Raw genomic sequence first — 13,621 nt, 5'->3', positions numbered from 1 at the left:
TTTATTGTAACTTTTGATGAGAAGAGATCTTGTGAGTCTTCAAGTGGATTGCTGTCTTCCCTGGTTACTCTGGTAACAAAGATAAAAACTGAGGTAGATGTACACGTAAAAAATATTTATTCAGTGTGAAACAAAAAGGCTATAATACTGTGGAGAATTAAGTATTTTTAATAAACTAGAATATGTGCTTTTGTCTTATAAACAAATTCCACATACTTCATCACATTCAACAAACAGTAAAGTCACAACACTTAAATAAGTCAGTCATAAAATCACTTGATCATAAAAAATAACACTCAAGTAACACTCACTTTTTAAGATGGCTGTACTGTGATAAACAGCTTAACTTCAGCTCTTCCAAAGTGAAAAAAAAAACAAAAACTGAAACACAAGGACCAGGAACTGTCACTTTTAATAAATTCAGTTACTAACTAGTAAGTACACTGCCTGAATGCCAGCAAAGAAGAAACTAAAGAGACCCTGAAGGAAAATCAACTAGAAAATGTGAAGAGAAAACACTGACTGTGAAGAATCCTGCAGCTGTTCAGCAAAAAGTAGTTCATGCTCCAGCTTTGGTGCAAGACACGAATTCCAGTAATCTAAAGGAAAATATAAACCATGTGTGTTCAGAGCTGATTAAAATAAACAAAACACTGAGTGAGTATATCAACTGAAATAAGGGCTGGAAAACATGGAAGAAACTTAAAACATATAACCAATGTAAATATAAGGTTGTGAGTAACAAGTTAAGATGGATAAGATCAGCAAGGAATAATTAAGAGAAAAGGTTGGCAAGTAATGTTATGTTGAATAAAAAGGCATTTTTATCGCCATTTGAATCAATATAAAAGGGGTGAACATACTGTTGAGTCAATCCTAGTAGATGGTGTGATGGCTAGTGATAAAAGTTGTATGACTAATGTGTTTTTTTTGAGTGTTTTAGGTATTTGTCCAATACTAATTTTGCTGAGAGTGAAAGTTTGTTTGAAGTGTATGGTGAGTATCCCTTATTATTTGTGGATGGCTCTGTGGATTAGCTGAAGATGGTCAAAAATAGTTCTGCTGCTGGCCATGATGGATTTAGTTGCTACTTTTTGTCATCCATTATTAAATAAATTTCTCCTTGTTTGAGTTTTCTGTTTCAAAGGTCCATATAAATAGGTTATGTGCCTAGTATCTGAAAATTGGCACATATTGTCCCAATATTTAACTGTGGTGATTTTTGGGCAGCTGCAGTGGTGCAGCGGTTAGCGTTGCTACCTCACAGCAAGAGGTTCTCCGGTTCAATCCTCGGCTCGGGTGCCTTCTGTGTGGAGTCTGCATGTCCTCCCTGTGGTCACGTGGGTTTCCTCCAGGTGCTCCAGTTTCCTTCCACATCTCAAATACATGCTGTAGGTGGATTGGATACTTTAAATTGGCCCTAGGCATGAGTGCATGTGTATGTGTGCATTCCGTGGAAGGTTGGGCGCCGGGCTGGCAACTCGACACCATAAAACTCCACTGCCAATCATGAACGGACAGGTGCTCCACTGTGGTGACCCCTAACCAGGAAAAGCCGAAGGAAGAAGAAGAAGATTTAACTGTGTTGATTTTTGTTTGGTGGAAAATTGCGGGCCAATAGCTGAACAAGTGTTTTGGGCAAATGCTACAAACCTGTTTTATTGAGGTATATAACTGATATTTTGAGTGGGAATTTTGATATTAATCAGCATGGTTTTGTAGCTGGAAGGTCTTGTGGGTCTAACTTACTCTTCTATGGTCAGTTGTAGAGAGTTTTGGGTGTGGGATTTCATGCTTATGTTATATATTTGGACATGTCTAAAGCATGTGACACCTTGCCTCAGTCTATAATTATTTCTCTATTTGAGAAATGTATTGTAAATGTATTTGTTTTTAGGTGGATCAGCAACTGGTTGTTAGGGAGGGAGTACCCTGTAGGCTAAAGATTGGTAATATTTTTTCTGGTTAAATGGAAATCACTACTGGGTTCTCCCAGGGCTCAGTTTGAGCCCGATTTTGTCTGGGATTTTTATGGCCAGTTTTCCAGATGATTGTAGCTTATGGATGAGTCAGTATGCAGATGATGTGAAACTTGGAGCTGTTATGTCTCATTTATACAATCAATTTTCTCTTCAACCATATTTGGATAATTTATTTAGATGGACATCCGAGAATAAGATTAAATTTAATGTAAGTAAAACTTGTTTTATGCATTTTGGTGGTAAAATATTAAATATCCTTATGCTTTGATTACTGTTAGAATCAATGAGGTTAGTATTGTTAAAGATCTGGGTGTTAAAATAGATAACTCTTTAAGTTTCAAACCTCATTTGATGGCTATTGTTAGAGGTGTTATTCCGAACTGAAGAATATGTTATGAAGGTTCCCTATCAGAAGCCTGAAACACTATAAGCCTGAAAATCAAAATCCTGAAAACTATAGCCTGAAAATTCAAAATCCCGAAAGCCCAAAATCCTGAAACTCAAAATCCTGAAAACACAAATAATGCTAATATGTCACTATAAAGACACTAATATCTACCAACTGACCCTGACCCTAACCCTAACCCTAAGGTCCGTCACTATCGCACACTCACCTGACCCGCGCCCTAACCCTAACTCACCTACACCGCCCCTAACCCCAATATTTGTCACTATTGCATACATGCCTAACCTGCGCCCTAACCCTAACTCACTTAAACCACCCCTAACCCTAACATAAAACTTACCGCACACTTACCTGAACCCAACACATGACCTAACACCACAGGGCTAACAATAGCAAAGCCACAATGACGTCAGTATGTCCATTTTGTGTTTTCAGGATTTTGAGTTTCAGGATTTTGGGTTTTCGGGATTTTGAATTTTCAGGCTATAGTTTTCAGGATTTTGATTTTCAGGCTTATAGTGTTTCAGGCTTCTGATAGGGAACCGTTATGAAGTATAGTTAGTAGAGATGGTGTTATAAATGGGAAGCAATACTGCTCTATCATTAGATCAATAATAGAGTGTTTGGATATATTTGTATGCATGTCAACACTCAGTTAGATAGGCTTGAAATAATTCAATGGTATTTTACCAAAAGGATATATGGAATGTCTGGGGTGCATTATCAAAATGGACTGATAAGACTTTTATTATTTACTATTAAATATAAGGTGACCTTATTATGATTTATAAGTGTGTTAATGATAGTGGCTTTGGAGATGTTGTGGGAATCCATAACAGAGCTCATCGATTGAATACTAGCAATAATAATGGTTTTGTTGATGGGCAAATGGGCTTCCTGCCTAGAGGCATAATGTATTTCATTGGCAGGCCTCCCCATGGTGGAATAATATTCTATTAAGAATAAGGAAATCTGAATCCATTAACTTATTTAAAATCATTTTAGATCAATGGATTGGTAACAGAGCTTTTGATCTAGGGCTTTATGTTGGCAAGCTCTTTGAAGGCCTTTTAAGGCATTGAGCTTGACTTTTTAACATAGAACATTGAACAGATATTCAGATGATCTGGTAAAACTGGAAAAATCCAGATGTTGAAATGAAGAAAGGGCTGCCGAGTATGAGTCTGCTCAAGAAGAGATGTTTCAAAAATAGTAGAATTAGAGGGCAGAACATGTAGGCAACATCTGAGATTTTCTGCTGTACCAGAGAAACTAGAAGGAACAGAATATTATTTTTTATAAAGGCACAATAAGCAACTAAACTGGTATTCCACTGTAGGAAATGTTAATTGAAAGGCCACACCATGTATATGCTCCAAATTTGGCCATGAGAAAGCAGCCAAGACCTGTATTAGTAAAGATGCAAACCTAACACCAGAGAGAGTTGATCCAGACAAAACTATGGCAAAGGGGCAAAGTATTACAAGTTGAAGACAGTAAAGGTTTTTATGGAAATGATTATTCACTGTACACCAGGCAGAACAGAAACAACTTACTACAGTAATCAGGGAATGTAGAGGGTCAGGTATGAGATTCAAGCTGCTGTATGCAACTGTCTTCAGAGTATTTTTTCCCGGAGGATCAAAGTCATTTTTTGATGCAGCACATGCTAAGGAGGAAAACAGCAGTTTGTCCAAAAAAACTGAGATAGCAACTAGAAGGGGACTCTGCTTATCATTCCTCTGATAATAAAATACATGGTGAGACTTTGCCATTGAAACCTTGTCCACTGTTTCAAAGGAAAATGCTTAAGAGACAGAGAAAAGCATAGGAGTTGATTAGAAGTATAAGGAGTACCTTGTTATTGAAACAGAACCTGGAAATGAGAGATGGGGATGAACAGGAAGACGAACAGCAACACAGAAATTAGTGAATAAATGTGAGACTGCAAAGTATCAATTGCATATATGAAATATGGCTATATTAGAAAAAGTGGTGAGAGTGTTGTTGACTTTGTTAAACTTGTGGGGAAGTGAAAAGCATTTGCCTCACTTCATGTCATTAATGTCTGGAAGGACACTGAGGGGAGGGGAAGAGGAGGGAAATAGGTAATTGTAAGTAAAATAATTTCTGTTCTTAACAATATTTCTATAAAAGCTTTTATGATATAAATTGCATGTTGTATAGTATTTCTAGTTCTTATATGTGATAAAGTTACTAATGTAAATAGATGCATTTTTTCTTCTTTTTTGGTAGTAAGAACTATAGGCATTACAGTGCAAAAAGAGAAGAAAGGCTAGACAAAAGTATGATGAAGTGGGGGGATAATTCAAGAAACAAGGCAAGAATGGGATTTTGGATGCAGCTCCTTAAGGAGAATAATAACAGTCATACAGATTATTATATTCATAAAGTAGCAGAAAGTATACTAAGAACTAAGCCAATGTGAGAATGGGGTAAGTAGATTCTGCCGATAGGGATGATTTCAATTAGTGGACAGAGAGTAGTCAAGAGGGGCCTGCAATTTACTGGCAGAAGCTGGCAAAGAAACAAAGGTATTGGGAACAAATAATTAGAGAGGGAAAGGTAATAGAATGGGAAGAGATCAAGAAGATGTTAGGATTGCAGGCTTGAGATTACCTTTCCTATCATAGATTAATGTCAGAGAAAGGGATAGGAGAATCCTAAATGAAACATAAGCACTGGCTGAGTTTTTAATTGAATCTAGAACAGAAACGGCTGTTAAAAGGGGATAATTAGTAGGGCATATAAAATATTGCACAATACCTATAACAATCAATCAGAGAAGATCAGAAAAAAATGGGATGAGAGATTAGATAAGCAATTCTCAAAGAAACAATATAAAGACATATATATGTTTCCCAAATATGCAACAAAATCAGAAGATTTAGGATTTTTGCTTGGAAGTGTTTGTATAGATACTTTTATATCCCAAGCAGATGAAGAATCTTTCCTCAAGTAGATTGCAAATGTTGGAGATGTAATCAGGAAGAAAGAAATACTTGGGAGCATATGTTCTCAGCATGTAATGAGTTATCAGACTTTAAATATTCGCTACAGAGTACTCTGTCATGAATACTGGGCAAGCAAATGAGTGTAACTAAGGAAATTATTTTTTAACTGGGATAGAGGATCTGAATTGCCTGACATAGTAAGGCCTTGATAAGTTTAATTCTGGTGGTTGAGAGTGAATTATCTAGAAATAAATGGAAATTATGGGGACAATACATGCAGAAAAATGTTTTGGAAGAGTAATGGTATTTACGAGAAAGCTGGAAATGAACAATTTATATAATGTTGCTTTAATTATATGATATAGAACAATATGTGTGATGTATAATGTTTGTAAATGTGAACTTGTTAATATTGTTTAATTACTTTTATGTAATCTAGGTTTGCCTATGTTACAAGTGATAATTCAGTGAAGGTGTTTTAAAAAACACTCAAGTAACACACAACCATAAAATAACCCTCACAGCCTAGTGTTTTAATGACTTAGAGATTAAAACATGATTATAATTAACAACATCAGTCCTAGGGGTGTACATGCTTTAAGCGACAGCAGTCATTGTATTTCATTATTATCTAGTGCTGTAATAGCATCATCATTCCTAAGACCAAATCAGCATAATCTAACATAAAGAATCTAAGGGGTGCTGTACTTCAAATGATTATATAAGGCATTATTTCATCTTCATTATGTAGACAGTGTATATGTTCATGAATTTAGAGTGTTAGCATCCTAGTTGTGCACCCCACATAGAATGCACCAAACCCTGTACATAAACTGTAATAACATTTTGTGACTTGCATGTAAAAGAAGACAGGTGAACCATAAGACTTGCTGGTTGTTTTACAAAACAATATATGGTATGTTATGGCTATATTTAAAATATTTACAATCATCTCACAAATAAGTGCCTTTTCCAATTGTTTAATTCCTATCCTTATTAATTTCCTGTGTGTTAAAATAATGGTTTACATTTTTAATTTTTTATTCAAGAAAAATGACTGGCTTTTCTCCAATGACAGTTAAAATGTCTGGAAAATCCTGAAATAAAGTTCAGTTTTCAGTAACAACATTATTAATAGCATTACTTTCTAATGTGTATATAAGGAGTTTCATCTACTCCGTTATGTAACACGTCTTCCACCTATACACATTAGATAGTAATGTTAATAAATAATACCCCAAGTCTCAGTTTTAGGTCTCCTTTTATTAAACTCTACAGTAATCATCTGCCCTGCAATCTTCCTCTAACTAAATTAGTACTTTATGCTGACAATACTGTACTCACATCATCACATAAGAATACTTCCTCTCTACAAACCTGGCTTCAGTCTGACTTCTCTTTTCCTACAACTGGCTCTCAAAAACAAGCTGGAAGTTAATATTAAAAAATCCAGTTTTTTGCAACCACTAAAAAAAAAAAAATAAGGTCAACAGTTCTTGACTCTATTGGCATCTCTTTTCCAGCTGGTACAGAACAGTGATATTTAGGAATTATAATCAACCAAGCCTTAACATGTTGTTCGCTTATTGAATTCCAATTGCAAAAAGTCATCCAGCAGCTAAAACCTGCATATACATTCTTCAACCTTCTGACCATTGAAACCTGAAAAGCTATGGCCATAAATGTCCTTATACCTGTACTTGAATATATCCTCCCTGTATTTCCTAGTACCTCTGCTCACAACACTTCCTTACTCCAGAAAATTGAAAACAGAATTCTGAAGTTTATCCATCTGTACTGCAGAGCAATAAAAAAGGCAAATTGGCTACCAGTTAAACAAAGAGCACCATTGCTGTGTAACACATTAATATACAACGCCTCCCTCTGTTTAACAAGCTTAGGCTCCATTCCACAGATGGTTCCCTTAGAAACCACAACTCCATTCTCTATAGATTACCTTTACAACACAGTTGATGAAAATGCATTCTACAGATCTGCCCTTGCTGCCTAAAATTCACTACCCAATGACCTAAGACATGTAAATAACTTCCACGTGTTTTGTAAATTACTGAAAAAAAATCTTCATGATTGGTTAGCTTGAATCTGCTTTCATGATCATGTTTGACATAGGTTATCACTATGTAATCATTGACACTAATCCACACACAATCCGCCCTCGTTTGTTGCACTACAAGTCACTTGTCTCTGCTGCTTCTCTCCTGCACACTAACAACTGACTACTGTCTTTATTTTATCTTACAATTTGATGACCAGGTGAGTGTACTGGTCATTTGACCCATTTCAGCCATGATCCAGGTACATCATACAAAAGAGGTTACAATGGCAAGATAGACATAAATAATCCAACTCATTCACAGTGTGATGGATTACTATGGGCATTCCTTGCAAAATATATGTAGCAAACATAATTACCCATGACTAACTGAAACCTGTAAGAACATGAGTACAAGTGCAGTCATGCTTTTAGTGAATTGTAAACATTGTATAATAACATTTGGTATAGTATATACAATATGTACACATTGTAGTGTTACAGTAGAATGCCATATTACTTGAAAAATAACATTTCAGTACTAACCAGTCTGAAGAATGCAGGTGCATTTAGATTCATTATGCTCACATTGCTTACATTTCTTTTGAAAGTCTTTAATGTGCAGTTTTTGTTTTCTGTAGGATCCCGGTTCCATATGGCAGTTTTTATTTTGGAGAAGGCTTTTTCCTCCAATTACAAGTTTAAATTCAGGTCACAAAAGTGCTAGGGTATCTTTCTGGCTGTTCCCAAGAGAGAGTAGATATGACCTTTTATGTATAATGTTCTATTAAAAGGAGGGCAATAGCCTTGAGTTAATATTTGGTAAATCAAGGTATTCAGTATAAGAAAAAGGGAGCAAATGTACTTTTTCTAGTAGAATGCAATGATGACAATTAATGTCTTCTAGTAGAATGAATCTGATTTATTTATTTGTTTGTTTGACATTTGATTACCGGGAATGTCTGACTGGGTCAGAAAGAACCAATTTTCAGCAGAGGCCTGGGAAGAAAGTCTCCAGTTACACACAGATGAGCACAATCTTTATACAGGGAATATAAAGTTACAAAAGTTACAAATACATATAGAGATGTGAAAAATAATACAGATAGAAGCAAATTAACTGAGTTACAGGTAAACAGGTACACTGATATGAGGCAGATGGTAAGTATTTAAGTTACTGATATAGATATGCAAGTAGAAGATACTGAGCGAACAAAGTACAGATGGAGAGAGAGAGAGAGAGTGGATGAGAGTTGCAGTATGGTCAGATCTGGAGAGGAGATTAGCCTGGATCAGAGCAGGGGCACAGCCAGGAGTTGAACATGTGTTGTTTCAGTACAGATTTAAAGGCAGGTAGGTTAGTAGTAGTTCTCCCAGTAAGTAGAAGAGAGTTCCATGCTTTTACAACATAGTGAGAGTAGAGACTTTGTCAAGCTGGCTTTGAGGGTTTGTATGTAGTGAGAAGGCCTTTATCTGCAGACCTAAGTGGTCTGCTTGGGTTGTATGGAGTAATTACTGTTTGTTATTTATTGCTGGGCAGGCTTGGTATTGTAAACCATGTTGTGGAGTGTTATAAGTTGGGTATGTAGTAGGTAGCTGGGAATTCTAGCCAGTTTAGTTTTTTTAGTGACGAGTGATGGGTTCTAGTTTTAGAGTTGGTGGCAAACTTGAACACTTTATTATAGCACTGCTCTATTTTAGATCTAGAGGAGCTCTGTAAATTGGAAAAGTATTGGAGTTCCATAAAGCAGGGAAGGTAGTAGGAAAGTTTTGGCAAGGGTGATTTTGGAAGAAGAGGTTAGTGTGTGTTTGTTTCTGTAAAGTGTGCTGAGTTTCTGGTGTTTTTTTTATGTTTTGTTGAATATGAAGATAAAACCAAAGGTGATTGTCTATGACTACACCCAGTAACTTGGTGTGGTGGACAGTTTCAATGGTGGTGTTGTCAGCAGAGAGAATTTTGAAGTTTAGATCAGTTGTACATTTCTTTGTTTGAAAAAGAAGCAGTTTGCTTTTTTTTTTCGATTGAGAGATAGCTGACAGTTGGTAAGCCAGTATTCAACAACAGATAAACTTTGTTGTGTATCGCAGAGAAGCTGGGGTAGTGTTAGAGAGGTGTAGATTATTGTTGAATCATCAGCATATTGGATGAGTGTTTCACTAGTAGATGCTTTACATAGGTCACTGGTAAAAATATTAAAAAGTAGGGGTCCTAGGATGGATCCCTTTGGAACTCCAGTGGGATTTGCTAGAAAGGGGGAGGTAATATTTGAGCATTTTACAGATTGTTTTCAATTGTCTAAGTAACTGTAAATCTAATTTAGTGTAGGATGGGCAATTCCTAGGTTAGAGAGCTTGTTCAAGAGTAAAGAGTGAGACACTGTATTGAATGTCTTTGAGATGTCAAGAAATAGTGCAGATACTTAGCAACCTAGGTTTCTAGCTCTGTTTACAAAGTCAGTGAAGGTAAGGAGGGCTGTAGTTCTACTGTGGCCAGGACGAAAAGCATGTTGTGTGTTTGTAAGGAGGTTGTTATGCTTTAAGTAATTCATGAGCTGAAGATGGATACATTTTTCCATTGTCTTAGAGATGGGAGAAAAGTATGGCTATGGGCTGAAAGATTGTAAGTTCAGTGGAGTTTCCTCCTTTGTGAATAGGGATGATGTAGGACTTTTTCCAGATACTAGGTACTTTGGATTCTGTTATGGATCAGTTGATTACGATGCTGACTGGGTATGCTATGGAGTCAGCAGCTATTTTTAAGTATGAAGGTGGGAGGTGGTCAGCTGAGGTAGAGCAGCATTTGAGTTTATGCAGAGTTGAAGAGTAAATGTGGCATGGTTCTTAGAAGGTTGTTCAGTGCAATGCGGGTAAGGAGGGTGAGAAAGGTCTAGATTAGCTGAAAGGGGAGTATTAGGGATAGAGGTACAGGAAGAGTGGCGAGTATTGGAGATTTCAGTGATAAGATCAGTTATTCATTTTATGAAGTGGATGTTAAACTCTTTGGCAATTTGAGATGGAGGGGGCATTTAGTGCAAGCTTGGCTTTCTTTTTTTTTTTCTGGGGTGGAGTAGAGTTGCGATAGTGGCCCAGAAATTTTTGGGATTTTTTTTTTTGTGTTTCTGCTGTAGCTGGCTATACCATAGCTGTTTGTCTTTGGTAACTAATTTTAGCTTGGTTTTGCAGCTGCTTAAATGTAGTTAGATCTTGTTCTTTATAGCTCTGTTTCCAAAGAGCATAGGCTACATCCCTTTTTTTCATTAGGTTTTTACTTTCCTTAGTTAGCCAGGGGATGGGATTGTTTTTGATTCTTTTGGTTTAACCTAGAGCAAGGGTATCTAGTAGTTTTAAGAAGCAGTTATTAAAGTAGTGTACTGCCTTGCCTAATGGCAGTACCTTTAGTGGAGACCAGTTTATTTTGCATAGTAGGTCATTAAACCTGTCAGTAGAGAAGTCAGAGAGATTACGCACTGATTTTAGGGTGTGAGTTTTGGAGGGGGGGTGTTTACTTGAATGGCGAAAGCAGGTAGGTGGTCACCTTAAGGTGTTAGGGTATGCACCAGTATTGTAAAGTAGGAAGGGTGTGATACCAGGATCCAGTCTAAGGTGGTGTGTTGAGTGTATTGTGTGTTGTACCTAGTGGGGGGCAGAGATTAGTTAAGAAAAGACATGTAGGTTGATGCTGTTAGTGGGCAGTTGGGATGTGATAATTTGCCAGTCTATGTTGGTGTCTCCTACAATGATTGCTTCATGTTGAAATATTTGGGTGGTCCAGGAGAGTATTTCTACTAGAATAGGGATGTTATTACCTGGAGGGATGTATAGAACAATTATGCAGATTCTCTTTGTATTATTAAGGTTTAGGAAGGATATCAGGAGTTCTGCTGTGGAAAAATGAGGGGATATCATTTATGTTTGGTGTGATATTAAGGTTGTCAGAACAGAGTAATGCTAAGCCTCCACCTTTACTTTGGGTTCTATCAGACCTGAGCAAGCTGTAGTTGGGAGGTAGGAATTCTGAGTCTGGTATGTTAGGCTTTAGCCAGGTTTCAGTGAGGGCTAGTATGTCGGGCTTGTACTGACCTATCCAGGCATGCAGGGGGATATTTTGTTAGCTATGCTTCTGATGTTGAGGGCCATAATGTTTATTTTTTTTATGGTGAAATTAGTACAGAGGATTAGTGGTGGGGCCAGGGTTAGGGTGGATGTCACTGCATTGTGATAGTAAAGAGATTAGATAGCAATATATTTTGTTCAGTCTTTTGGATGGGGTGGCTGTAAGAGGTATGAGATTGGGTTTGTTATATGTAGAGTGAAGGAGGTTAGAGATTAAGTAATAGGGTAAGTTGTATGTTAACAGCTGAAAAGATATATTCTGAAAGCTACCATGGTGTATTTGGTTATAGGAGGCATGTGTAACAGTGGGGGTAATTATTTATGAGGTAAGTTGAGAAAGTGTTGTTATATGTATGTTATTAATATGGAGGTTATTGTGGTTAATAGTATTATTGTGTGGTGGTGGTACATGTTTGGGAAATAGTATGGAGTGAGCTACTTGCTGTGTGGGGAGAAAGGGGTGGTGTAGGTAGGAATTTATACTGTGGGGGTGGGGAGTGAGTTGTAAGGGTGATTGTGGTAGTGATTAGTTTAATTAGGGGATAAGAGGAAGGCTGTGAGTGGTAGAAGAAACGTAGGGTGGAGACTATTTAAGTATAAGTGAAAGAGTACTGGGGTGGGTAAGATTCAGGGGCAGGGTAGGGGAGCAGAGTGAGCCTGAAAGTAGCAAGAGTGAATGGAGTGGGTTTGACCAATGGCAAACTGTAAAAAACAATTGGTGAAGCTGTGAGTAGTGGCAATGGGAGGCTACTGGCTAAGTTAGAATTGGGGAAAAACAACCTTGATAGTTAGGGTAAATGACCATAAAAGTGTAGTAGACTGAGTAAGGGGAAGCCAGTAGTAACCATGAGAGGTAGAAAGCAGATAGATAAAAATTGTGGGATAAAATTCTAACTTGGAGGGAACTAGGCAAGCTAGTTAAGTGGGAGGGTGGAAGGGGAGCAGGATTATAAGGATAGTGATGTGCTTGCAGACATACGGTTACAGGATAGATGTAGGACAAAGTGAAAAGTATGAACATACAGTTACAACTGGAGGAGTTTAGTAGACTGTATTTGGCTTAGTTGTGGAGGCTTATTTCACTTCTGACTGGGTTAAGGTGTGTTTGGTGTTGATGGTTTAGCTGCTGATACAGTCTTGACTGTTGAAAAAGTCATTGTTATAGTTCTTCTCTTAGAATATCCCCAAATAACCCATAACAACTTATTACTGTAGCTGTAGAACAAGGTAGATGGCATGTGAGATAGGAGAAGGTTTTATATTTATTTCATATGAATATTTTATTCTGATGCTGTTTGATTTTTTTGTGTTATGTGAAGACAGAAGAGTACTCAGCGGTAAAACATACTCAACATTTGAGATTAGTACATTTTTGAAGAAGTCTTTGTGATAATAGAGACAGAAGTGCTAAATTACATTTTGTTGAGTCTGGTGTTTTTTCTTTTGGTTGTTTAGGGATTATGTAAGAGGACATGAATAACAGCAGCTGCACGTGATTACACATTGCTGTTTCACTCATAGTAGCATTTGATAGCTATAGTTTTTTTCCTTTGAAAAATATACATAGCAAGAACAAGACCATTTACACAGAAGTTAGGTTTTCCTTCTTCTTGACATTTATTTTATATTATTATATTTGCCTTTTTATGGGAAATTCTGACTGGGCAAGGAGCACTTTTCAGCAGTGGTTTGGGAAGAAAAACTCCATTAGGTGACATATACATTTACAGTTTTACTACATATGATAAACATGAAATACATTTACAAATAGTAAAATGTGCAGTATGCAGAAGTACATTTACAGTAATAACAATGCTAGAAGTGCATGTCAGTAAACAAAAAATCTTTGACAGCCATTCAGCAGATTTTACATCTCATACTACTGAGTGCAAAATATATTGTATCAGAGACAAATCTATGTATAACAGTCAAACAGATGGGCTAACCATTATGACAGGACAGGGTTTAGAGAAACTTGTTAAAAATGCACAAAGTGAAATATTGGATTTGATGTGTAAATGGGAATAGGAAAAAGGGGTTGGTGGAGACAGAAAGGTATGATATTGCACAAGAGCTAAAGTGATAGATGAGG

This window comes from Protopterus annectens, chromosome 1.part0 (genome assembly GCF_019279795.1).
Source record: "Protopterus annectens isolate FY-2018-M chromosome 1.part0, PAN1.0, whole genome shotgun sequence".
Taxonomy (NCBI): domain Eukaryota; kingdom Metazoa; phylum Chordata; order Ceratodontiformes; family Protopteridae; genus Protopterus; species Protopterus annectens.
This window is presented reverse-complemented; position numbering follows the sequence as displayed.